Source organism: Hemicordylus capensis, chromosome 14 (genome assembly GCF_027244095.1).
Source record: "Hemicordylus capensis ecotype Gifberg chromosome 14, rHemCap1.1.pri, whole genome shotgun sequence".
Lineage (NCBI taxonomy): Eukaryota > Metazoa > Chordata > Lepidosauria > Squamata > Cordylidae > Hemicordylus > Hemicordylus capensis.
This window is the reverse complement of record NC_069670.1, coordinates 6,342,438-6,366,030: the sequence shown is the minus strand read 5'-3', so window position 1 is coordinate 6,366,030 and position 23,593 is coordinate 6,342,438. Positions and strand designations below refer to the sequence as shown.

At 48.5% G+C, this 23,593-nt stretch overlaps 1 long non-coding RNA gene across 7 annotated transcripts in view; it reads right to left on the bottom strand.

Moving 5' to 3' along the window:
• LOC128337633 (uncharacterized) overlaps window positions 1–23,306 on the bottom strand; it is a 79,873-nt gene extending 56,567 nt beyond the window's left edge. Inside the window, exons 1-7 of one of the 7 annotated variants that reach the window (XR_008312343.1) lie at window positions 21,897–23,306; window positions 20,540–21,727; window positions 6,093–19,364; window positions 5,149–5,438; window positions 4,174–4,941; window positions 2,883–2,995; window positions 866–1,443 (exon numbers count right to left, since the gene is read on the bottom strand). This is a non-coding gene — a long non-coding RNA (uncharacterized LOC128337633). Of the gene's footprint in view, window positions 1–865; window positions 1,444–2,882; window positions 2,996–4,173; window positions 4,942–5,148; window positions 19,365–20,539; window positions 21,728–21,896 lie in introns of those variants that run through there. The other 6 variants (XR_008312344.1, XR_008312346.1, XR_008312341.1 and 3 more) reach the window with 6 other exon arrangements.
• Between the last annotated feature and the right edge of the window lie 287 nt (window positions 23,307–23,593).

The following is a 23,593-nucleotide window of genomic DNA, read 5'->3' as shown; positions in this document are numbered from 1 at the left end:
GGAGACTGGACTCCGGAGTACATCTCATTTAAACTACTCATAGGAAGACTTGTTTAGTGACAGATTTTTAAAACCAGCTTTTAAAAAACAAGTACTGTTCCTGAAGTGAAAGTGTGTGCTGAGGTATTAAAGCTTCATGGTTAAATGGACCAGGGCCCCGAGGAAGCCTGCTGTAAAGGAGACCACAGTTCCTTCTAGCTGTTCCTGACAGCAACAGCCCCATACAGATGGGACCCAAACCCAGCAACTAGGAAATCGTTTTGACATCATGCTGCATAAAATGTATGAAAACTGGTGTGAACCCGTTGCTGAGCTAAAGCGAGCAGCTGAACCTGAGAGTTCAAAAAATCATGACGACTCTGAATCAGAGAAGAACCCCATCTGGGGCCCCATCCTGTGGCTCTGGGGGCATCTTGGTCTTTCCCCATCATAAAGCAAAGAGGCCTTTGAGAAGTCAGGACAGGGTGTGTGTGGTTCTAGTCTCTCTTAGCCCCATGCTAAGAAAAAAAGCTTGATTTATAAAGCATGGATTTTTACTGTGACGCTTTTATCCTATCTGCTTACATTAGGATTGCCAAGCCTCCAGGAATTCACCTCCACGCGATCATTGGAACCAAACCTGGAGATCTGAATGGCTTGCTGTGATGAACAAAATTGAAAGAAAGAATCTCTCGGATTAGCTTCCGTGGCAACCCTGGCTGACCTTGGCTTGAAAGTAGACTTTTAATCCCCCTCCCCAATATTCTTAAGGTCTGTTTGCATTCATACTCTGCCTTCCAGTAAGAACCATAGAGGGTCAAGCCCCTATCCCTGCAGTACCTCCTAAAGGCATGTAGGAAAACACCACATATAAGTAACTGCACAGTGAAAGAGAAACGCGTTTGTATGGAAATATGTTAAAACGGACAGATGGCTCCAGGTTTGCGAAAAGAGAACAAGGAGAGGATTCCAATGGGAGAAAACTAGAACTACAGTGCATTTGTATTGCATGGGAGGGCACAGCTTTCTAAGGGAATTGGGGAACCAGGAGGGAGGACACCATCTTTATTTATTTATCATATTCAGCATCCAATCCTATCCCACCCCTATAATATGTTCATCTTGTTAACTCTGGTAAGAAACAGGTTGCCAGCAGGGAAATCTCTTAGGATTAAACAAGCAGAGCACAGAAGTAGCCACAGTGGTTTTTGTTTTTTTTTGTGGGGGGAGATTCCCACGTGTGCTGAAGAAGAGGGCGCTTTGGCTCTGCTCCACTTCAACGCCAAGATCTCTCTTTTCGTGTTCTTCAGCCCCAGGAAGAAAGCGAGCTTCTCAGGGCTCCATCCATCCCTGCATCTCCCTTTGAGGAACAGGGTCTTGTCTCCTGCTTTGAAAGAAGCAGCTCGACTCCATTTTTGGCTTCAGATGCTCTCCCATAATCCAGCACTTTTGCAAATGATACAGCTGCAATAATTTAGAATGATCTCAGTATTAGAAATATATGTAAAGAGTGCAAGACACTGTCATTTCTGTGCCATTTGTTCATGCCCCAAACAATGTATTTATTTATTTGATTTGTAAACCACCTAACAAGACCTCTCTAGGCAGTTTACATAAAATTCAAAAATATAAATATATCTATAAAAATCTAAACACAAGCAGTTGTTTCTTGGGAGCTTTCTTAAAGGCCACCAAAGTTGGGGAAGCTCTGATCACCACCAGGCACCACCACTTGGGCGCAGTTTGGCCGAGAAAACCTTTATCGGTTTTGTCACAGGATGTGTTCTCAAAAGCTCTTTGTGATACAAGATCTTGAAGACACGGATGCAGGATTCAGCCTGTCACAGAAATCAGCAATGTAGGGGTGGCCATCTGGTGCTGCTTTCACCAAGACAGTCCAAGAAAAGAAAACGTAGGGATGCATCACAACATCTTCCCGCTTGCCCCCTCGCCTGACTTGAAATAAGAGGTGCCAGATTCCCCAGCAGACACTTGGTCCAGGACTTCAGAACCAGGCTTTTTATTTTTTATTTTTAAGGCAGAAACCCTTCAGAAGGTGAACCAAGCCTGCTTCTTCCCCCCACGTAATCAAGCCAGTGTTTCTGGCTAGATGGGTTTCCCAGGGAGCTCCTGGACCAAGGAGCAGTGCTAGGCGCTCCTCAAAAGACCTGGGGCTCCAAACGCTTGCCTTTCTATCCCCCCCTTTCTCCAAGGACCTCAGGGCTCCCCCACTTGAGCCTGGCAGCAGCCATGTCAGGTAGGAACCTACATGCCGCTCAAGTAGAAGGCCTTTTACAAAGTACAAAAAGGACAGGTCCCTGCCCCAAGGAGCTTACCATCCAAACACTGACTCAGGAGAGACAGCAGAGGAAGGGCAGGCAACAGGAGCAGAATGCGTTTCAGTTACAGGGACTTAGGTTTGCTTATGGCAGTGGGGGGGGGGAGAGGGTGCTCTGGGGACTAAGGAGCTGGGCCAACATTTCATGGAAAGGGGGTCTTGTGGAGGGATCTGAAGCAACTGAGAGGTGGGGGCGGTGGTGGTGGGGTGTCTCATGGGAGGTGCTCCAGAAGGCGGCCTCTAGCTGCTAATACTGCTGAAGTGGGTTCATTGTTTTTATGCCCTACTTGTGAACTGCCTTAAGAAATGTGCTTAAAAAGGCAGCACAGAAAAAACACTCCAGCCACATAGATGGCATTTCTTCTGCACATGCTCAGAGGTCCTTTCTGCTGTTCCTAAGGCCTGCAGGCTTGAGAACTGGGGGCACGTTTTACTCTTCACTTCTCTTTTGGAATACCAACACATTAAGACTTGTGTCCATTACTTAGCCACGTTAAGGAGAGAAAGTAAATATTTTTTAAAGATTAAAGCAAGTTTAGTAATGATACGGAGGCATTTCACTCACCTAGAAATTATTTCCAGATTGGTTCAAGGGGACACACATTTTGTCTTTTGGTAGCCTTGTATGGTAAACCTTTCCAGATGTGCTGAACAGTCGTCGGACGAGAAGTAGGAATGCTGTGAATAAAAGCAACAACACACAGTTCGATACAGAGCAGGTCTATATGGCCAGAGAGCAGACAAAAACCAGACTAATATTTTTATTTTTTGTTTTTTACAATTTATATCCTGCTCATCCTCCAGGGAGCCCAGAGCGGTGTACTACATACCTAAGTTCCTCCTCTCCCTGTGAAGTAGGTGAGGCTGAGAGAGAAGTGACTGGCCCAGAGTCACCCAGCAAGCATCATGAGGCTGAATGGGGACTGGAACTCGGGTCTCCCCGGCCCTAGTCCAGCACTCTAACCACTACACCACACTGGCTCATCTAACCGAGGAAAGACAAGTCTCTCCATAGAGCCACTGACAGAGATCAAGATGAGAACCTCTTAAAGGCGACTGGAGGTGTTGTATGAACAGGGACCACAAGATGGTGGTACGTTTCCTAAACAGTGTGTAGCTGCAGCACAAACACAGAAAGAGAACAAGACTGCCTGGGAGGACAGGATGGCTGAAGGCCAGGAAAGCCTCAAGCCAGGCCCTCTCTCCCAGCCTCGCCTGCCTCAAAGGCCTGTCGGGAAGGTAAAAATAGTTCCAGACCTGAACTCAGTCCTGATGCCCTCTTGAGACAGCCAACATCTGCCTGCCTAATCTGCCACTGCTCCCTTGGAAGGTTAACACGCCACCACAAGCATCAAGGCTGAAGGCCTACCATGGTCTTGCAGCATAGGCTGCCTACCTCACAGGGCTCCTGGGAGCACCAGGAGGCAGAGAAGTGAAGTCTACTACTATGAATATGTATATACACGGTTTACATAGAAAAATAAAGAACACATAAATAGGATGGCCTCCTGTCCCCGAAGGGCTCACAATCTAAACAGAAACACAAGGTAGACACCAGCAGCAGCCACTGGAAGGCTGCTGTGCTGGGGATGGATAGGGCCAGCTGCTCTCCCCCTGCTAAATATAAAAGAATCACCACTTGAAAAGGTGCCTCTTTGCTCAGTTAGCCAGAAACCAGCAAAAGGTGGCCATAACCAGACACACAATAGTGTCTCGGGTTTGACTCTGAGGAGGCAGGACCCACAGCAGACTCAGTCCTGGGCCTTGATACCTGGCCCCAGACTGAAGGACCCCCCACCTCAGCCCCGAACTGGAACAAGACAGAGAACTTCTGCCTGCAGGACATGTTTCCTTACCTGACCAAAGCCGCCAAAGCCGCCTCGTGGTGCATCCTCAGCCAGCAGAGGCTCAGAGGGAGCCGCTCTCCAGATCTCTTCGGGGATGCTCTGAGCAATACGTGGGGCGGCCTTTGGAGTGTCCAGGAGTATATTACTGTTGACATAATTTGTTTCCTCGCCTCTGTATGCTTGCTCAATTATTATTTTAATACAAAAATTGACCTTCCAACATGATCTAAAGTGATTTGAGAATATTTCATACTAATTTTCTGCTCACTTTTTCTGGTCAATCAGTTATAGCCCATTTATCTCCTAATATTTTGTTGCCTATTTTATTTTATCTCCTAATATTTTATTGCCTATTTTATTTTATCTCCTATTTTAATTCCTATTTAATTCCTATTTTATTTCCTATTATTTTAATTCCTATTTTTGTTGTGACTTAAAAATGGAATAAATCAAACTTTGTATTAAAAAATATTGAAGGTTGCATAGAGCAATAATGAGAAGAAATAGGTCAACAATAATAAAACCTGAACCCCCACAAGTCCATCCACGCTGCAGCTTCCTCAGGGGCTACACACAGAGCAGTCCGCAGCAGAGAGAAAGCCAGCAAAGAAGCCAGTCGACTGGTGGAAGCACAACCCGTCCGTTTCTTCTGTGAAGCTTCTTTCAAGGCTGTCTTCTCCTCTCTTTCCTTCTCCTCCAACATCTCCTGCTGCTCCTTTCTGCTTGCTTTTCTCCCTTCCTCTGCAGCGGTTTCTTCTGTCTTTTCTTCGTTCTCTTCTAAACAAAGGAAAGGAAAACAACCACCCGTAAGTTCTAGGATCTTTACCTTTTCCCTCTTCAGTCCTCCTTGTCTCCTCCCCAAACGGAGGTGGTGTGAAGTCTGGGATAAGAAAGCCATGCCCCGACTATTTGAAGGGCTGCTAACTGCTAAATTAGGGGCTTCTCAGTCTTACATGGTGGAAAGAAAGCCAGCATCTCACTCACCCACTTGTGGAAGGAGTTTCTGCCTGTTGCTTGTGCTGCTTCTTTAAAGCCACTCTCTTTTTCCTCCTCCAGCGTCTCCACTCTTCAAGTCTCCAGTTGCTCTTCCCTGCTGATTTTTCTCTTCCTGCTCTTTTCTTCATTACCTTCCAAGCGAAGAAGAGAAGCCTCATACGTGCCAGGGATTCAATGCTTTTCTGCTTTGCAGTCCAACTGGCCTCCTTCACCCGACCCCACGTTGACAAGGCAGAATGGTTTCTTAAGAACATCTCTGTTCACCATAGAGCCGCAACCTAAGGAGAGGGGAATTTGAAGCTTAGTTTATGGAAATGTCTCCTTGCCAGAACAGAGTCCACTCACTGTGTGACTTCATTGGGCAGAACCTGCTCAGCACACGAGTTGGCCTGGAGGGGTCAGGGAGGCCGCACTTCCGCTGTCGCTCGCTTCCCCCATGGACAGGGGAGACCAAACAGAAGAATATGGCCAAGGCAGGGCAGAGGTCCCACTTCAACACCACTCAGAACAAGAAGAGGAAAGTGTCACATCCAGGATTAGAGCAGCCACCCCCCAGCTAAATGAAAGGCTCCTTAGAGGGCAGGCAAAGGCCAGCATGAGAAGGCCACGCCCCACCCAAAACAGGGGCTACTCCGTGCACACGGGACATTAAGTCCAGCCTGAGAAGGCCACGATCCAACCATTTTAGGGGCTCCTCAGTGCAAAGACATGAAGTCTAGCCTGAAAGAGCCAACTCCCAGCCAAATCAGGGACACCTCAGTGCAAGGAATATTATGTCCTTCCTGAGAACGCAATGGTCCAAAACTTGTAGGGGCTCCTCAGTGCAAAGACATGAAGTCTAGCCTGAAAAAGCTACATCCCAGCAAAATCAGGGGATCATCAGTTCAAGGAATATCAGGTCCCGACTGAGAAAACTACAAAATAATACTCACCGACCAAGTCAGGGTAACAAACACTCTGTAGGCTTTTTAACACTGCACAGTTCTGACCAGGCTCTCTTTCAGAATCGTCCGCTTCTCTTTCTCTGGCTGTCTGGCCAGACTTCTTTGTTCAAGGGATAGCACAGGTCTGGGGCTCAATCTAGCCTCGCTACTCCGCCAATCTTCAGTGATTTCAGCTCAAGCACAGGTCTGGGGCTCAATCCAGCCTGGCTACCCACCCCATCTTCAGTGAATGCAGCTCAAGCACAGGTCTGGGGCTCAATCCAGCCTTGCTACTCCGCCAATCTTCAGTGATTTCAGCTCAAGCGCAGGTCTGGGGCTCAATCCAGCCTGGCTACCCACCCCATCGTCAGTGATTTCAGCTCAAGCACAGGTCTGGGGCTCAATCCAGCCTGGCTACCCACCCCATCTTCAGTGAATGCAGCTCAAGCACAGGTCTGGGGCTCAATCCAGCCTGGCTCAAAGTCTCAAAGTCCTGTCTTGCTAGCTGGGCAACTCCAGCAGTCTCCAGCAACCACCAGTTGTCCGTTTCCTTCGTTCTCTCCCAGCTTTCTTTTGCCAGCTCTTCTTCCCAGGCTTCTCTCTCCAGTCGCCTTTTCTCAGCTCTTCTTCTGCAGACTCTCTCAGCCTGACTCAACTGGACTCCAGCTCTTTTTATCCCCCTCAAACATCCCCAGTATATACACTTCTTCCATCCCATCAGCTCAAAGACATGAAGTCCACCCAGAAAAACCACATCCCAGCCAAACTAGGGGCTCCCCAGTGCAAGGGATATTATGTCCATCCTGAGAACCCAATGGTCCATCTATTCTAGGGGCTCCTCAGTGCAAAGACATGAAGTCCAGCCTGAAAAAGCCCCCTCCCAGCCAAATTACAGGCTCCTCAGTGCAAGGAATATTAAGTCTACCTGATAAGTCGGAGTTGCCACAATAGTAGGGGTTCCTCAGTGCAAAGACATGAAGTCCAGCCTGAAAGAGCCACCTCCTAGCCAAATTAGGGGTTCCTCAGTGATAGGAATATAACATCCAGCCTGAGAAGGCCACTTTGCCATAATCTTAGCGGCTCCTCAGTGCAAAGACATGAAGTCCAGCCTGAAAAAGCCCCCTCCCAGCCAAATTACAGGCTCCTCAGTGCAAGGAATATTAAGTCTACCTGATAAGTCGGAGTTGCCACAATAGTAGGGGCTCCTCAGTGCAAAGACATGAAGTCCAGCCTGAAAGAGCCACCTCCTAGCCAAATTAGGGGTTCCTCAGTGACAGGAATATAACATCCAGCCTGAGAAGGCCACTTTGCCATAATCTTAGCGGCTCCTCAGTGCAAAGACATGAAGTCCAGCCTGAAAAAGCTACCTCCCAGCCAGATAATACCAAACTCTTCCGGCTAGTGAAATCCAAAACGGATTGTGAGGAGCTCCAAAAGGATCTCTCCAAACTGGGTGAATGGGCGACAAGCAGTTCAGTGTTGGCAAGTGTAAGGTGATGCACATTGGGACGAAAAACCCAAACTTCAAGCACATGCTGATGGGATCTGAGCTGTCAGTAACTGACCAGGAGAGGGATCTTGGGGACATGGTAGACAGCTCTTGAATGTGTCGACTCAATGTGCGGCAGCTGTGCAAAAGGCCAGTTCCATGCTAGGGATCATTAGGAAGAGGACTGAAAGTAAAACGGCTAATATTATAATGCCCTTATACAAAACTATGGTGCGACCATACTTGGAGTAGTGCAAACAGTTCTGGTCTCCACATCTAAAAAAAAAAAGGACATTGTAGAACTGGAAAAGGTGCAGAAGAGGGCTACCAAGATGATCAGGGGCCTAGAGCACCTTCCTTAGGGGGCAAGGCTACACCACCTTGGGCTCTTTAGTTTAGTAAACAGATGACTGCAGGGAGACATGACTGAGGTCTATAAAATCCTGCACGGTGTGAAGAAAGTGGATAGAGAGAAAATCTTCTCCCTGTCACATAACACTAGAACCAGGGGTCATCCCATGAAACTAATTGCCAGGATGTCGAGGACAAACAAACGGAAGTACTTTTTCACACAACACATAATCAACATGTGGAATTCTCTGCCACAAGATGTGGCGACAGCCAACAACCTGGATGGCTTTAAGAGGGGTTTGGATATCCTCATGGAGGAGAGGTCTAGCAATGAATACTAGTTGGAGGGCTATAGGCCACCTCCAGCCTCAAAGGCAGGATGCCTCTGAGTGTCAGTTGCAGGGGAGTAAAAGCAGGAGAGAGGGCATGCCCTCAATTTCTGCCTGGCTTCCAGCAGCATCTGGTGGGCCACTGTGCAAAACAGGATGCTGGACTAGATGGGCCTTGGGCCTGATGCAGCAGGGCTTTTCTTATGTAAGGAATATTACATCCAGCGTGAGAGGGCCAAGCTGCCACAATTTTAGCGGCTACTTGTGCAAGGAATATTAGTCCAGCCCGAGAAGGGTGCATTGCAAAAATTTTAGGGGCTCCTCAGTGCAAAGACATGAAGTCTAGCCTGAAAAAGCTACATCCCAGCCAAAGCAGGGGATTGTCAGTTCAAGGATTATCAGGTACCGACTCAGAAAACCACAAAATAATACTCACCGAGCAAGTCAGTGTGTAGGCTTTTTAACACTGCACAGTTCTGACCAGGCTCTCTTTCAGAATCTTCCTCTTCTCTTTCTCTGGCTGTCTGGGCAGACTTCTTTGTTCAAGGGATAGCACAGGTCCGGGGCTCAATCCAGCCTGGCTACTCCCCCATCTTCAGTGATTTCAGCTCAAGCACAGGTCTGGGGCTCAATCCAGCCTGGCTACCCACCCCATCTTCAGTGATTTCAGCTCAAGTACAGGTCTGGGGCTCAATCCAGCCTGGCTACCCACCCCATCTTCAGTGATTTCAGCTCAAGCGCAGGTCTGGGGCTCAATCCAGCCTGGCTCAAAGTCTCAAAGTCCTGTCTTGCTAGCTGGGCAACTCCAGCAGTCTCCAGCAACCACCAGTTGTCCGCTTCCTTCATTATCTCCCAGCTTTCTTTTGCCAGCTCTTCTTCCCAGGTTTCTCTCTCCAGTCGCCTTTTCTCAGCTCTTCTTCTGCAGACTCTCTCAGCCTGACTCAACTGGACTCCAGCTCTTTTTATCCCCCTCAAACATCCCCAGTATATACACTTCTTCCATCGCATCAGCTCAAAGACATGAAGTCCACCCAGAAAAACCACATCCCAGCCAAACTAGGGGCTCCCCAGTGCAAGGGATATTACGTCCATCCTGAGAACCCAATGGTCCATCAATTCTAGGGGCTCCTCAGTGCAAAGACATGAAGTCTAGCCTGAAAAAGCCACCTCCCAGCCAAATTACAGGCTCCTCAGTGCAAGGAATACTATGTTCAACCTGAGAACACAATGCTACAAAAACTTTAGGGGCTCTTCAGTGCAAAGACATGAAGTCCAGCCTGAAAGAGCCACCTCCTAGCCAAATTAGGGGTTCCTCAGTGACAGAAATATAACATCCAGCCTGAGAAGGCCACTTTGCCATAATCTTAGCGGCTCCTCAGTGCAAAGACATGAAGTCCAGCCTGAAAAAGCCACCTCCCAGCCAAATTACAGGCTCCTCAGTGCAAGGAATATTAAGTCTACCTGATAAGTCGGAGTTGCCACAATAGTAGGGGCTCCTCAGTGCAAAGACATGAAGTCCAGCCTGAAAAAGCTACCTCCCAGCCAAATTACAGGCTCCTCAGTGCAAGGAATATTAAGTCTACCTGATAAGTCGGAGTTGCCACAATAGTAGGGGCTCCTCAGTGCAAAGACATGAAGTCCAGCCTGAAAAAGCCACCTCCCAGCCAAATTACAGTCCCCTCAGTGCAAGGAATATTAAGTCTACCTGATAAGTCGGAGTTGCCACAATAGTAGGGGCTCCTCAGTGCAAAGACATGAAGTCTAGCCTGAAAAAGCTACCTCCCAGCCAAATTACAGGCTCCTCAGTGCAAGGAATATTAAGTCTACCTGATAAGTCGGAGTTGCCACAATAGTAGGGGCTCCTCAATGCAAAGACATGAAGTCCAGCCTGAAAAAGCCACCTCCCAGCCAAATTACAGGCTCCTCAGTGCAAGGAATATTAAGTCTACCTGATAAGTCGGAGTTGCCACAATAGTAGGGGCTCCTCAGTGCAAAGACATGAAGTCCAGCCTGAAAAAGCCACCTCCCAGCCAAATTACAGGCTCCTCAGTGCAAGGAATATTAAGTCTACCTGATAAGTCGGAGTTGCCACAATAGTAGGGGCTCCTCAGTGCAAAGACATGAAGTCTAGCCTGAAAAAGCTACATCCCAGCCAAATCAGGGGATCATCAGTTCAAGGAATATCAGGTCCCGACTGAGAAAACTACAAAATAATACTCGCCGACCAAGTCAGGGTAACAAACACTCTGTAGGCTTTTTAACACTGCACAGTTCTGACCAGGCTCTCTTTCAGAATCTTCCTCTTCTCTTTCTCTGGCTGTCTGGGCAGACTTCTTTGTTCAAGGGATAGCACAGGTCTGGGGCTCAATCCAGCCTCGCTACTCCGCCAATCTTCAGTGATTTCAGCTCAAGCGCAGGTCTGGGGCTCAATCCATCCTGGCTACCCACCCCATCTTCAGTGATTTCAGCTCAAGCACAGGTCTGGGGCTCAATCCAGCCTGGCTACCCACCCCATCTTCAGTGAATGCAGCTCAAGCACAGGTCTGGGGCTCAATCCAGCCTTGCTACTCCGCCAATCTTCAGTGATTTCAGCTCAAGCGCAGGTCTGGGGCTCAATCCAGCCTGGCTACCCACCCCAGCTTCAGTGATTTCAGCTCAAGCACAGGTCTGGGGCTCAATCCAGCCTGGCTACCCACCCCATCTTCAGTGAATGCAGCTCAAGCACAGGTCTGGGGCTCAATCCAGCCTTGCTACTCCGCCAATCTTCAGTGATTTCAGCTCAAGCGCAGGTCTGGGGCTCAATCCAGCCTGGCTACCCACCCCATCTTCAGTGATTTCAGCTCAAGCACAGGTCTGGGGCTCAATCCAGCCTGGCTACCCACCCCATCTTCAGTGAATGCAGCTCAAGCACAGGTCTGGGGCTCAATCCAGCCTGGCTCAAAGTCTCAAAGTCCTGTCTTGCTAGCTGGGCAACTCCAGCAGTCTCCAGCAACCACCAGTTGTCCGTTTCCTTCGTTCTCTCCCAGCTTTCTTTTGCCAGCTCTTCTTCCCAGGTTTCTCTCTCCAGTCGCCTTTTCTCAGCTCTTCTTCTGCAGACTCTCTCAGCCTGACTCAACTGGACTCCAGCTCTTTTTATCCCCCTCAAACATCCCCAGTATATACACTTCTTCCATCCCATCAGCTCAAAGACATGAAGTCCACCCAGAAAAACCACATCCCAGCCAAACTAGGGGCTCCCCAGTGCAAGGGATATTATGTCCATCCTGAGAACCCAATGGTCCATCTATTCTAGGGGCTCCTCAGTGCAAAGACATGAAGTCCACCCTGAAAAAGCCACATCCCTGCCAAATAAGGGCCTCCTCATCGCAAGGAATATTACATCCAGCCTGAGAAGGACAGGTTGCCACAATTTTAGGGGCTCCTCAGTGCAAAGACATGAAATCCAGCCTGAAAAAGCCACCTCCCAGCCAAATTACAGGCTCCTCAGTGCAAGGAATATTAAGTCTACCTGATAAGTCGGAGTTGCCACAATAGTAGGGGCTCCTCAGTGCAAAGACATGAAGTCCAGCCTGAAAGAGCCACCTCCTAGCCAAATTAGGGGTTCCTCAGTGACAGGAATATAACATCCAGCCTGAGAAGGCCACTTTGCCATAATCTTAGCGGCTCCTAGTCCAGCCCGAGAAGGGTGCATTGCAAAAATTTTAGGGGCTCCTCAGTACAAAGACATGAAGTCTAGCCTGAAAAAGCTACATCCCAGCCAAAGCAGGGGATTGTCAGTTCAAGGATTATCAGGTACTGACTGAGAAAACCACAAAATAATACTCACCGAGCAAGTCAGTGTGTAGGCTTTTTAACACTGCTCAGTTCTGACCAGGCTCTCTTTCAGAATCTTCCTCTTCTCTTTCTCTGGCTGTCTGGGCAGACTTCTTTGTTCAAGGGATAGCACAGGTCTGGGGCTCAATCCAGCCTGGCTACTCCCCCATCTTCAGTGATTTCAGCTCAAGCACAGGTCTGGGGCTCAATCCAGCCTGGCTACCCACCCCATCTTCAGTGATTTCAGCTCAAGTACAGGTCTGGGGCTCAATCCAGCCTGGCTACCCACCCCATCTTCAGTGATTTCAGCTCAAGCGCAGGTCTGGGGCTCAATCAAGCCTGGCTCAAAGTCTCAAAGTCCTGTCTTGATAGCTGGGCAACTCCAGCAGTCTCCAGCAACCACCAGTTGTCCGCTTCCTTCATTATCTCCCAGCTTTCTTTTGCCAGCTCTTCTTCCCAGGTTTCTCTCTCCAGTCGCCTTTTCTCAGCTCTTCTTCTGCAGACTCTCTCAGCCTGACTCAACTGGACTCCAGCTCTTTTTATCCCCCTCAAACATCCCCAGTATATACACTTCTTCCATCGCATCAGCTCAAAGACATGAAGTCCACCCAGAAAAACCACATCCCAGCCAAACTAGGGGCTCCCCAGTGCAAGGGATATTACGTCCATCCTGAGAACCCAATGGTCCATCAATTCTAGGGGCTCCTCAGTGCAAAGACATGAAGTCCAGCCTGAAAAAGCCACCTCCCAGCCAAATTACAGGCTCCCCAGTGCAAGGAATATTAAGTCTACCTGATAAGTCGGAGTTGCCACAATAGTAGGGGCTCCTCAGTGCAAAGACATGAAGTCCAGCCTGAAAAAGCTACCTCCCAGCCAAATTACAGGCTCCTCAGTGCAAGGAATATTAAGTCTACCTGATAAGTCGGAGTTGCCACAATAGTAGGGGCTCCTCAGTGCAAAGACATGAAGTCCACCCAGAAAAACCACATCCCAGCCAAACTAGGGGCTCCCCAGTGCAAGGGATATTACGTCCATCCTGAGAACCCAATGGTCCATCAATTCTAGGGGCTCCTCAGTGCAAAGACATGAAGTCCAGCCTGAAAAAGCCACCTCCCAGCCAAATTACAGGCTCCCCAGTGCAAGGAATATTAAGTCTACCTGATAAGTCGGAGTTGCCACAATAGTAGGGGCTCCTCAGTGCAAAGACATGAAGTCCAGCCTGAAAAAGCTACCTCCCAGCCAAATTACAGGCTCCTCAGTGCAAGGAATATTAAGTCTACCTGATAAGTCGGAGTTGCCACAATAGTAGGGGCTCCTCAGTGCAAAGACATGAAGTCCAGCCTGAAAAAACCACCTCCCAGCCAAATTACAGGCTCCTCAGTGCAAGGAATATTAAGTCTACCTGATAAGTCGGAGTTGCCACAATAGTAGGGGCTCCTCAGTGCAAAGACATGAAGTCTAGCCTGAAAAAGCCACATCCCTGCCAAATAAGGGCCTCCTCATCGCAAGGAATATTACATCCAGCCTGAGAAGGACAGGTTGCCACAATTTTAGGGGCTCCTCAGTGCAAAGACATGAAGTCCAGCCTGAAAAAGCCACCTCCCAGCCAAATTACAGGCTCCTCAGTGCAAGGAGTACTATGTTCAACCTGAGAACACAATGCTACAAAAACTTTAGGGGCTCCTCAGTGCAAAGACATGAAGTCCAGCCTGAAAGAGCCACCTCCCAGCCAGATAATACCAAACTCTTCCGGCTAGTGAAATCCAAAACGGATTGTGAGGAGCTCCAAAAGGATCTCTCCAAACTGGGTGAATGGGCGACAAGCAGTTCAGTGTTGGCAAGTGTAAGGTGATGCACATTGGGACGAAAAACCCAAACTTCAAGCACATGCTGATGGGATCTGAGCTGTCAGTAACTGACCAGGAGAGGGATCTTGGGGACATGGTGGACAGCTCTTAAATGTGTCGACTCAATGTGCGGCAGCTGTGCAAAAGGCCAGTTCCATGCTAGAGATCATTTGGAAGGGGAAAGTAAAATGGCTAATATTATAATGCCCTTAAACAAAACTATGGTGCGACCACACTTGGTGTAGTGCAAACAGTTCTGGTCACCACGTCTAAAAAAAAAGGACATTGTAGAACTGGAAAAGGTGCAGAAGAGGGCTACCAAGATGATCAGGGGCCTAGAGCACCTTCCTTAGGGGGCAAGGCTACACCACCTTGGGCTCTTTAGTTTAGTAAACAGACGACTGCAGGGAGACATGACTGAGGTCTATAAAATCCTGCACGGTGTGAAGAAAGTGGATAGAGAGAAAATCTTCTCCCTGTCACATAACACTAGAAACAGGGGTCATCCCATGAAACTGATTGCCAGGAGGTCGAGGACCAACAAACGGAAGTACTTTTTCACACAACACATAATCAACATGTGGAATTCTCTGCCACAAGATGTGGCGACAGCCAACAACCTGGATGGCTTTAAGAGGGGTTTGGATAACCTCATGGAGGAGAGGTCTAGCAATGAATACTAGTTGGAGGGCTATAGGCCACCTCCAGCCTCAAAGGCAGGATGCCTCTGAGTGTCAGTTGCAGGGGAGTAAAAGCAGGAGAGAGGGCATGCCCTCAATTTCTGCCTGGCTTCCAGCAGCATCTGGTGGGCCACTGTGCAAAACAGGATGCTGGACTAGATGGGCCTTGGGCCTGATGCAGCAGGGCTTTTCTTATGTAAGGAATATTACATCCAGCGTGAGAGGGCCAAGCTGCCACAATTTTAGCGGCTACTTGTGCAAGGAATATTAGTCCAGCCCGAGAAGGGTGCATTGCAAAAATTTTAGGGGCTCCTCAGTGCAAAGACATGAAGTCTAGCCTGAAAAAGCTACATCCCAGCCAAAGCAGGGGATTGTCAGTTCAAGGATTATCAGGTACCGACTCAGAAAACCACAAAATAATACTCACCGAGCAAGTCAGTGTGTAGGCTTTTTAACACTGCACAGTTCTGACCAGGCTCTCTTTCAGAATCTTCCTCTTCTCTTTCTCTGGCTGTCTGAGCAGACTTCTTTGTTCAAGGGATAGCACAGGTCTGGGGCTCAATCCAGCCTGGCTACCCACCCCATCTTCAGTGATTTCAGCTCAAGCACAGGTCTGGGGCTCAATCCAGCCTGGCTACCCACCCCATCTTCAGTGATTTCAGCTCAAGCACAGGTCTGGGGCTCAATCCAGCCTGGCTACCCACCCCATCTTCAGTGAATGCAGCTCAAGCACAAGTCTGGGGCTCAATCCAGCCTGGCTCAAAGCCTCAAAGTCCTGTCTTGCTAGCTGGGCAACTCCAGCAGTCTCCAGCAACCACCAGTTGTCCGTTTCCTTCGTTCTCTCCCAGCTTTCTTTTGCCAGCTCTTCTTCCCAGGTTTCTCTCTCCAGTCGCCTTTTCTCAGCTCTTCTTCTGCAGACTCTCTCAGCCTGACTCAACTGGTCTCCAGCTCCTTTTATCCCTCTCAAACACCCCCAATACATACACGTCTTCCATCCCATCCGCTCAAAGATATGAAGTCCACCCTGAAAAAGCCATATCCCTGCCAAATAAGGGCCTCCTCATCGCAAGGAATATTACATCCAGCCTGAGAAGGACAGGTTGCCACAATTTTAGGGGCTCCTCAGTGCAAAGACATGAAGTCCAGCCTGAAAAAGCCACCTCCCAGCCAAATTACAGGCTCCTCAGTGCAAGGAATACTATGTTCAACCTGAGAACGCAATGCTACAAAAACTTTAGGGGCTCCTCAGTGCAAAGACATGAAGTCCAGCCTGAAAGAGCCACCTCCTAGCCAAATTAGGGGTTCCTCAGTGACAGGAATATAACATCCAGCCTGAGAAGGCCACTTTGCCATAATCTTAGCGGCTCCTCAGTGCAAAGACATGAAGTCCAGCCTGAAAGAGCCACCTCCCAGCCAGATAATACCAAACTCTTCCGGCTAGTGAAATCCAAAACGGATTGTGAGGAGCTCCAAAAGGATCTCTCCAAACTGGGTGAATGGGCGACAAGCAGTTCAGTGTTGGCAAGTGTAAGGTGATGCACATTGGGACGAAAAACCCAAACTTCAAGCACATGCTGATGGGATCTGAGCTGTCAGTAACTGACCAGGAGAGGGATCTTGGGGACATGGTGGACAGCTCTTGAATGTGTCGACTCAATGTGCGGCAGCTGTGCAAAAGGCCAGTTCCATGCTAGGGATCATTAGGAAGAGGACTGAAAGTAAAACGGATAATATTATAATGCCCTTATACAAAACTATGGTGCGACCATACTTGGAGTAGTGCAAACAGTTCTGGTCTCCACATCTAAAAAAAAAAGGACATTGTAGAACTGGAAAAGGTGCAGAAGAGGGCTACCAAGATGATCAGGGGCCTAGAGCACCTTCCTTAGGGGGCAAGGCTACACCACCTTGGGCTCTTTAGTTTAGTAAACAGATGACTGCAGGGAGACATGACTGAAGTCTATAAAATCCTGCACGGTGTGAAGAAAGTGGATAGAGAGAAAATCTTCTCCCTGTCACATAACACTAGAACCAGGGGTCATCCCATGAAACTAATTGCCAGGATGTCGAGGACAAACAAACGGAAGTACTTTTTCACACAACACATAATCAACATGTGGAATTCTCTGCCACAAGATGTGGCGACAGCCAACAACCTGGATGGCTTTAAGAGGGGTTTGGATAACCTCATGGAGGAGAGGTCTAGCAATGAATACTAGTTGGAGGGCTATAGGCCACCTCCAGCCTCAAAGGCAGGATGCCTCTGAGTGCCAGTTGCAGGGGAGTAACAGCAGGAGAGAGGGCATGCCCTCAATTTCTGCCTGGCTTCCAGCAGCATCTGGTGGGCCACTGTGCAAAACAGGATGCTGGACTAGATGGGCCTTGGGCCTGATGCAGCAGGGCTTTTCTTATGTAAGGAATATTACATCCAGCATGAGAGGGCCAAGCTGCCACAATTTTAGCGGCTACTTGTGCAAGGAATATTAGTCCAGCCCGAGAAGGTGCCTTGCAACAATTTTAGGGGCTCCTCAGTGCAAAGACATGAAGTCTAGCCTGAAAAAGCTACATCCCAGCCAAATCAGGGGATCATCAGTTCAAGGAATATCAGGTCCCGACTGAGAAAACTACAAAATAATACTCACCGACCAAGTCAGGGTAACAAACACTCCGCAGGCTTTTTAACACTGCTCAGTTCTGACCAGGCTCTCTTTCAGAATCTTCCTCTTCAGTTTCTCTGGCTGTCTGGGCAGACTTCTTTGTTCAAGGGATAGCACAGGTCTGGGGCTCAATCCAGCCTGGCTACCCACCCCATCTTCAGTGATTTCAGCTCAAGTACAGGTCTGGGGCTCAAGCACAGGTCTGGGGCTACACTTCTTCCATCCCATCAGTGCAAAGACATAAAGTCCACCCAGAAAAACACACATCCCAGCCCAATTAGGGGCTCCCCAGTGCAAGGGATATTATGTCCAGCCTGAGAAACCAATGGTCCATCAATTGTAGGGGCTCCTCAGTGCAAAGACATGAAGTCTAGCCTGAAAAGGCCACATTCCCACCAAATTACAGTCCTCTCAGTGCAAGGAATTTTAAGTCGAGAAGGTGAAGTTGCCGTAATTTTAGGTGCTCCTCCGTGCAAAGACACAAAGCCCAGCCTGAAAAAGCCACCTTCTAGCTACATTAGGGGCTCCTCAGTGACAGGAATATTTTGTCCAGTCTTAGAACCCAATGGTCCAAACATTTTAGCAGCTCCTTAGTACAAAGACATGAAGTCTAGCCTGAAAAAGCCACATCCCCACCAGATTACAGTCCCCTCAGTGCAAGGAAGAGGGCAGCCAAGACAATCAGGGGCCTGGAACACTTTCCTTATAAGGCTAGACGCATCTAGGGCTCTCTACTTTGGAAAAGAGGCAACTAAGGGGAGATCAAGGTGTATAAGGTTATGCACAGAGTGGAGAGGGTAGACAGAGAGACATTTTTCTCCCTCTCTCACAACTCAAAACCAGCGGTCATCCCATGAAACTGAAGGCTGGGAAATTTAAGACTGACCAGAGGAAGAACTTTTTCACACAGTGCATAATAAATCTATGGCATTCCTTGCCATGGGATGTGGCGATGGCCAGCAGCTTGGATGGCTTTAAAGGGGGCTTAGACAGATTCACGGTGGACAGGCCTAGCAATGGCTATCTCCAGCCTCAGAGGCATGATGCCTCTCAATACGAACTGCAGGGGAACAACAGTAGGAGAGAGGGCATGCACATACCTCTTGCCTATGCGCTCCCCAGAGGCATCTGGTGGGCCACTGTGTGAAACAGGATGCTGGACTAGATTGCCTTGGGCCTGATCCAGCAGGGCTGTTCTTATGACCATCCCCAGAGAGCCTCAACTCAGGGAGAATGAGTCTTCTAAGCTTAAGGCTTCAGGGTGTGTCTCTTTGCCTGATCACAGGCCACTCACCATGTGTCTTCAGCCAGCAGAGCCTGCTCAGCACAGCACACTGCTTGAAGAGGTCAGGGATGCCGCACTTCCACCGTCCCTCGCTTCCGCTGCAGGCAGGGCAGACCCAACTGAAGAATGTGGTCTGTGCAGGTCGGAGATTCCTCTTCACTACCACTCAGAGCATGAAGGGCGAAGTCATGCAGCCATGATCGGAGGTGGCCACCACCCAGCCAAATTAGGGGCTATTCAGAGAAAAGACTTGAAGTCCAGCCTGAAAAGCCATACCCCTCCCAAATCTGGTGTTCCTCTGTGCATGGACACTAAGTCCAGCCTGAGAAGGCATGTTCCAACAATTTTAGGGGATACTCAGAGTAAAGACATAGTGTCCAGTCATATAAAGCCACATCCCAACCATCACAGCCAACTTAGGGGCTCGTTATTGCAAGTAATATTCCAAGTAATATTCCAAGTCCAGGCCAAGAAGGATGCATTGCAACAATTTTAGGGGCTCCTGAGTGCAAAGACATGAAGTCTAGCCTTAAAAAGCCACCTCCCAGCCAAATTAGGGAATCTTCTGCACACATAATATCTAGCATGAGAAAGCCATGCTGCAGGTAAATGAGCCTCTACTCAGAGTGATGCATGGTGGGGGGAAAGACAGCAATGAAGCCAGCCGACTTGTGGAAGCACAATCTGCCCATTTCTTCTGTGAAACTTCTTTAAAAGCAGCCTCCTCCTCCTCCTCCAATCTCTTCACTTTTCACATCTTCTGTTGCTCCTTTGCGCTTCTTTTTCTCCCTTCTTCTGCAGTTCTTTCTTCTGACTTTTCTACCCTTTGCCTTTTAAACAAAAGAAAAAAGCTTCATCAGTTTCAAGATCTTTACTCTTACCCCTATTTAGAATGGCTTCTTGAGGACCATTGATCTAGGATCATGAGGAAGGGGATTGAAAATAAAAATGCTAATATAATGCCCTTATACAAAACTATGGTGAGGCCACACCTGGAGTACTGCGTACAATTCTGATCACCACATCTAAAAAAGGACAATGTAGAACTGGAAAAGGTGCAGAAGAGGGCAACCCAGATGATCAGGGGCCTGGAGCAGCTTCCTTATGAGTCTAGGCTACAACATCTGAGGCTCTCTACTTTGGAAAAGAGACAACTAAGGGAAGATTGAAGTATATAAAGTTATGCATGGAGTGGAGAGGGTAGACAGAGAGACATTTTTCTCCCTCTCTCACAACACTAGAACCAGCGGCCATCCCATGAAACTGAAGGAGAGGAAAGCTGGTCTTGTGGTAGCAAGCACTTGACCCAATAGCTAAGCAGGGTCTGCCCTGGTTGCATATGAATGGAAGATTTGATGTGTGAGCACTGCAAGATATTCCCCTGAGGGGTTGGAGCTGCTCTGGGAAGAGCAGAAGGTTTCAATTTCCCTCCCTGGCTTCTCTAAGATAGGGCTGAGAGAGATTCCTGCCTGCACCTTGGAGAAGCCGCTGCCAGTCTGTGAAGACAATACTGAGCTAGATAGACCAACTGTCTGATTCAGGAACATAGGATACTGCCATATACTATGTTTCTAAGGTTGGGAAATTTAAGACTGACCAGAGGAAGTACTTTTTCACACAGTGCATAATAAATCTATGGCATTCCTTGCCATGGGATGTGGCGATGGCCAGCAGCTTGGATGGCTTTAAAGGGGGCTTAGACAGATTCACGGTGGACAGGCCTAGCAATGGCTATCTCCAGCCTCAGAGGCATGATGCCTCTCAATACGAACTGCAGGGGAACAACAGTAGGAGAGAGGGCATGCACATACCTCTTGCCTATGCGCTCCCCAGAGGCATCTGGTGGGCCACTGTGTGAAACAGGATGCTGGACTAGATTGCCTTGGGCCTGATCCAGCAGGGCTGTTCTTATGACCATCACCAGAGAGCCTCAACTCAGGGAGAATGAGACTTCTAAGCTTAAGGCTTCAGGATGTGTCTCCTTGCCTGATCAGAGGCCACTCACCATGTGTCTTCAGCCAGCAGAGCCTGCTCCGCACACCACACTGCTTGAAGAGGTCAGGGATGCCGCACTTCCACCGTCCCTCGCTTCTGCTGCAGGCAGGGCAGACCCAACTGAAGAATGTGGTCTGTGCAGGTCGGAGATGCCTCTTCACCACCACTCACAGCATGAAGAGCGAAGTCACGCAGCCATGATTGCAGTTGGCCACCGTCCAGCCAAATCAGGGGCTACTCAGAGAAAAGACTTGAAGTCCAGCCTGAAAAGCCATACCCCTCCCAAATCTGGTGTTCCTCTGTGCATGGACACTAAGTCCAGCCTGAGAAGGCATGTTCCAACAATTTTAGGGGATACTCAGAGTAAAGACATAGTGTCCAGTCATATAAAGCCACATCCCAACCTTCACTGCCAACTTACTTAGGGGCTCCTCAGTGCATCCTCCAACCATTTTCAGGGCTTTTTCCAGCATGTGAAAGCCAGATCCTACCCAAATTAGGGGCTCCTCAATGCATTGACATTAAGACCATCCTGAGAAAGCCATGCTCTAACCATTTTAAGGGCTCCTCAGTGCAAAGACATGAAGTCCAGCATGAGAAAGCCAGGTCCCACCCACATTATTATTATTATTATTATTATTATTATTTTTACATTTATATCCCGCTCTTCCGCCAAGGAACCCAGAGTGGTGTACTACATACTTCAGTTTCTCGTCACAACAACCTTGTGAAGTAGGTTAGGCTGAGAGGGAAGTGACTGGCCCAGAGTCACCCAGCAAGTCTCATGGCTGAATGGGGATTTGAACTCGGGTCTCCCTGGTCCTAGTCCAGCACTCTAACCACTACACCACACTGAATCCACAGAGTAGCCACAGATGTGCCAGCGTGGTGTAGTGGTTAGAGTGCTGGACTAGGAGTAAGTAAGTAAGTAAATAAATAAAATAAAAATACCCAGTGCACAGACATTAAGTCCAGCATGAGAAAGCCACATAAATCAGCCAGAACTCAAAGTGAACACTGGCAGTTAAAACCATCAACAACGCCAACCAATTTCTAGTAGCAGAACCTGCCCGTTTCTTCTGTGACACTTCTTAATGCTAGTCTCCTCCTCCTCCCCTTCACTTTTCATGTCTTCTGTTGCTCCTTCCTGATTGTTTCTTCTTCTGTAGTTCTTTCTTCTGTCTTTTCTCCACTTTGCCTTTTAAATGAGGAAAAAAGCTTCATAAGTTTCAAGATATTTACTCTTTCCCATTTCCCCTTTCTTGAGGACCATCTCTGTTCACAAGAGAGCCTCCACTCAAGGAGAATGAGACTTCAAAGCTTATGGCTTCAGGATTTGTCTCCTTGCCTGATCAGAGTCCACTCACCACATTTTTTCAGCCAGCAGAGTCTGCTCAGCACACCACACTGTTTGAAGAGGTCAGGGATGCCACACTTCCACTGCCCTTCATTTCTTCCATGGGTAGGGCAGACCAAGCTGAAGATTATTGTCTGGTCAAGTCAAGAGATGCCACCTCACCCCCTTCTCAGAGCATGAAGGGCAAAGTCATGCAGTCAGGATTGGAGGCAGCCTCCGTTCAGCTAAATGAAGGGCTTCTCAGAGCAAAAATGTGAAGCCCCAAAAGAGAAAGGCACACTCCTACTAAATGAGGGGCTACACAGAGCAACGAGAGAAAGTCCATTATGAGAAAGCTATGCTCTGGCTAGAACAGGGGTTACTACTCAAAGCAAAACATTAAGTCCACATGAAAAATCCACACTCCAGCTACCTTGCAGGCTGCTCTGAGCAAGGTGTCTGGGCAATCTGGCTTGGATCTAGCCCCTCACAGCTCTTTTAGGGACTGCTGTTGAGGAAGAAGTCCTAGGCTTTCTGGGGTCTCAGGATTTTATTATTGATAAGCTTTTCCCCTTCTTTCCATATGCTTCCTTGAATATTATTTTAATACACTAATTGTTCTAAAATATTTAATCTGCTTGATAATGCTTCACACTATTTTTTTTGTTTACTTCACCTATTAAATTAATGATCCTATATTATAATACACTAGCTTACTTTGTTTAGATTTTATCCTATTCTTTTCTATTTTAGTCTATGCATATTAGATTTTATCCTATTTAAAGCCTATTTTGGTTTTAAACAATATTTTAAGTTTGTATTTAAACAATATTGCAAGCAGCATATAGAAATAATGGGGGGGAAGCCACCCATAACAAAACCCTGGAAACACCCTAGGCCAGCCACAGAATTGCCCTTTAAGATTTATGCTCTTTTGAGGCAGCCACCCAGAGAAGCCTCACAGGGCTGTGGATATCTTTAAAGAGCAGTAAATTGCTCCTAGAAAATTAAGCTTTTTTGAGAGGCAGCCACTCTCTCCCAGCCAGAGGAACCTCACAGAACTGTGGGGATATCTGAAGGCTACAAAATAGCCATTTCAGCACCAAGAAGAGGCTCTTTTGAGGCAGCAGCCACTTTCTCCCAACTGAGGTTGCCCCTCTTAGAGTGTGTGGTGTGGGGGGAGGTTTGAAATCCTCAGAGGAATCCCCCCCCCTTTTTTTCCTGGCTTCTCGCCCTCACAGGGCAGTTTTGTGGGGCTAAAATGAGAGAAAGAGAAAAAAACAAAACACGCCCCTAGTGGAGAGTCAATGCATTGAGACGGTGCCTTGGGCGGGCGGCCCGCCTAGGCCCCGCTCCTGAGGCGAGGCTGCAGCTCTCTCCTCCTTCCAGGCGCCTCCAACTCAAATGCGAGGAAACAAGCCGGAGCTGTCAAGTTGGCGGGGCGGGACCAGCAGCCGGCCAATCAGCGGCAAGAAGTCGGGCTAGAGCTGTCAAGTCCCGGAGCGCGTGGCCAGCAGCCAGCCAATCAACGACCGCGACCAAAGTCCGCGCGCGGAGAGCGGGAAAAGCAAGAAGGGCGCTGAGGGAAAGCGAGTGGGGGGAGGGGGGCTGAGGCTGAGAATAGCCGCCCCAATAATGGCTTCTTCTCCCGCCTTTTTCTATTTTCCTGTCAGAGGAACAGACTGAGCCACGTTTCCCTGGTTTAAACCTGCCTCTCTTCGCCCTTGA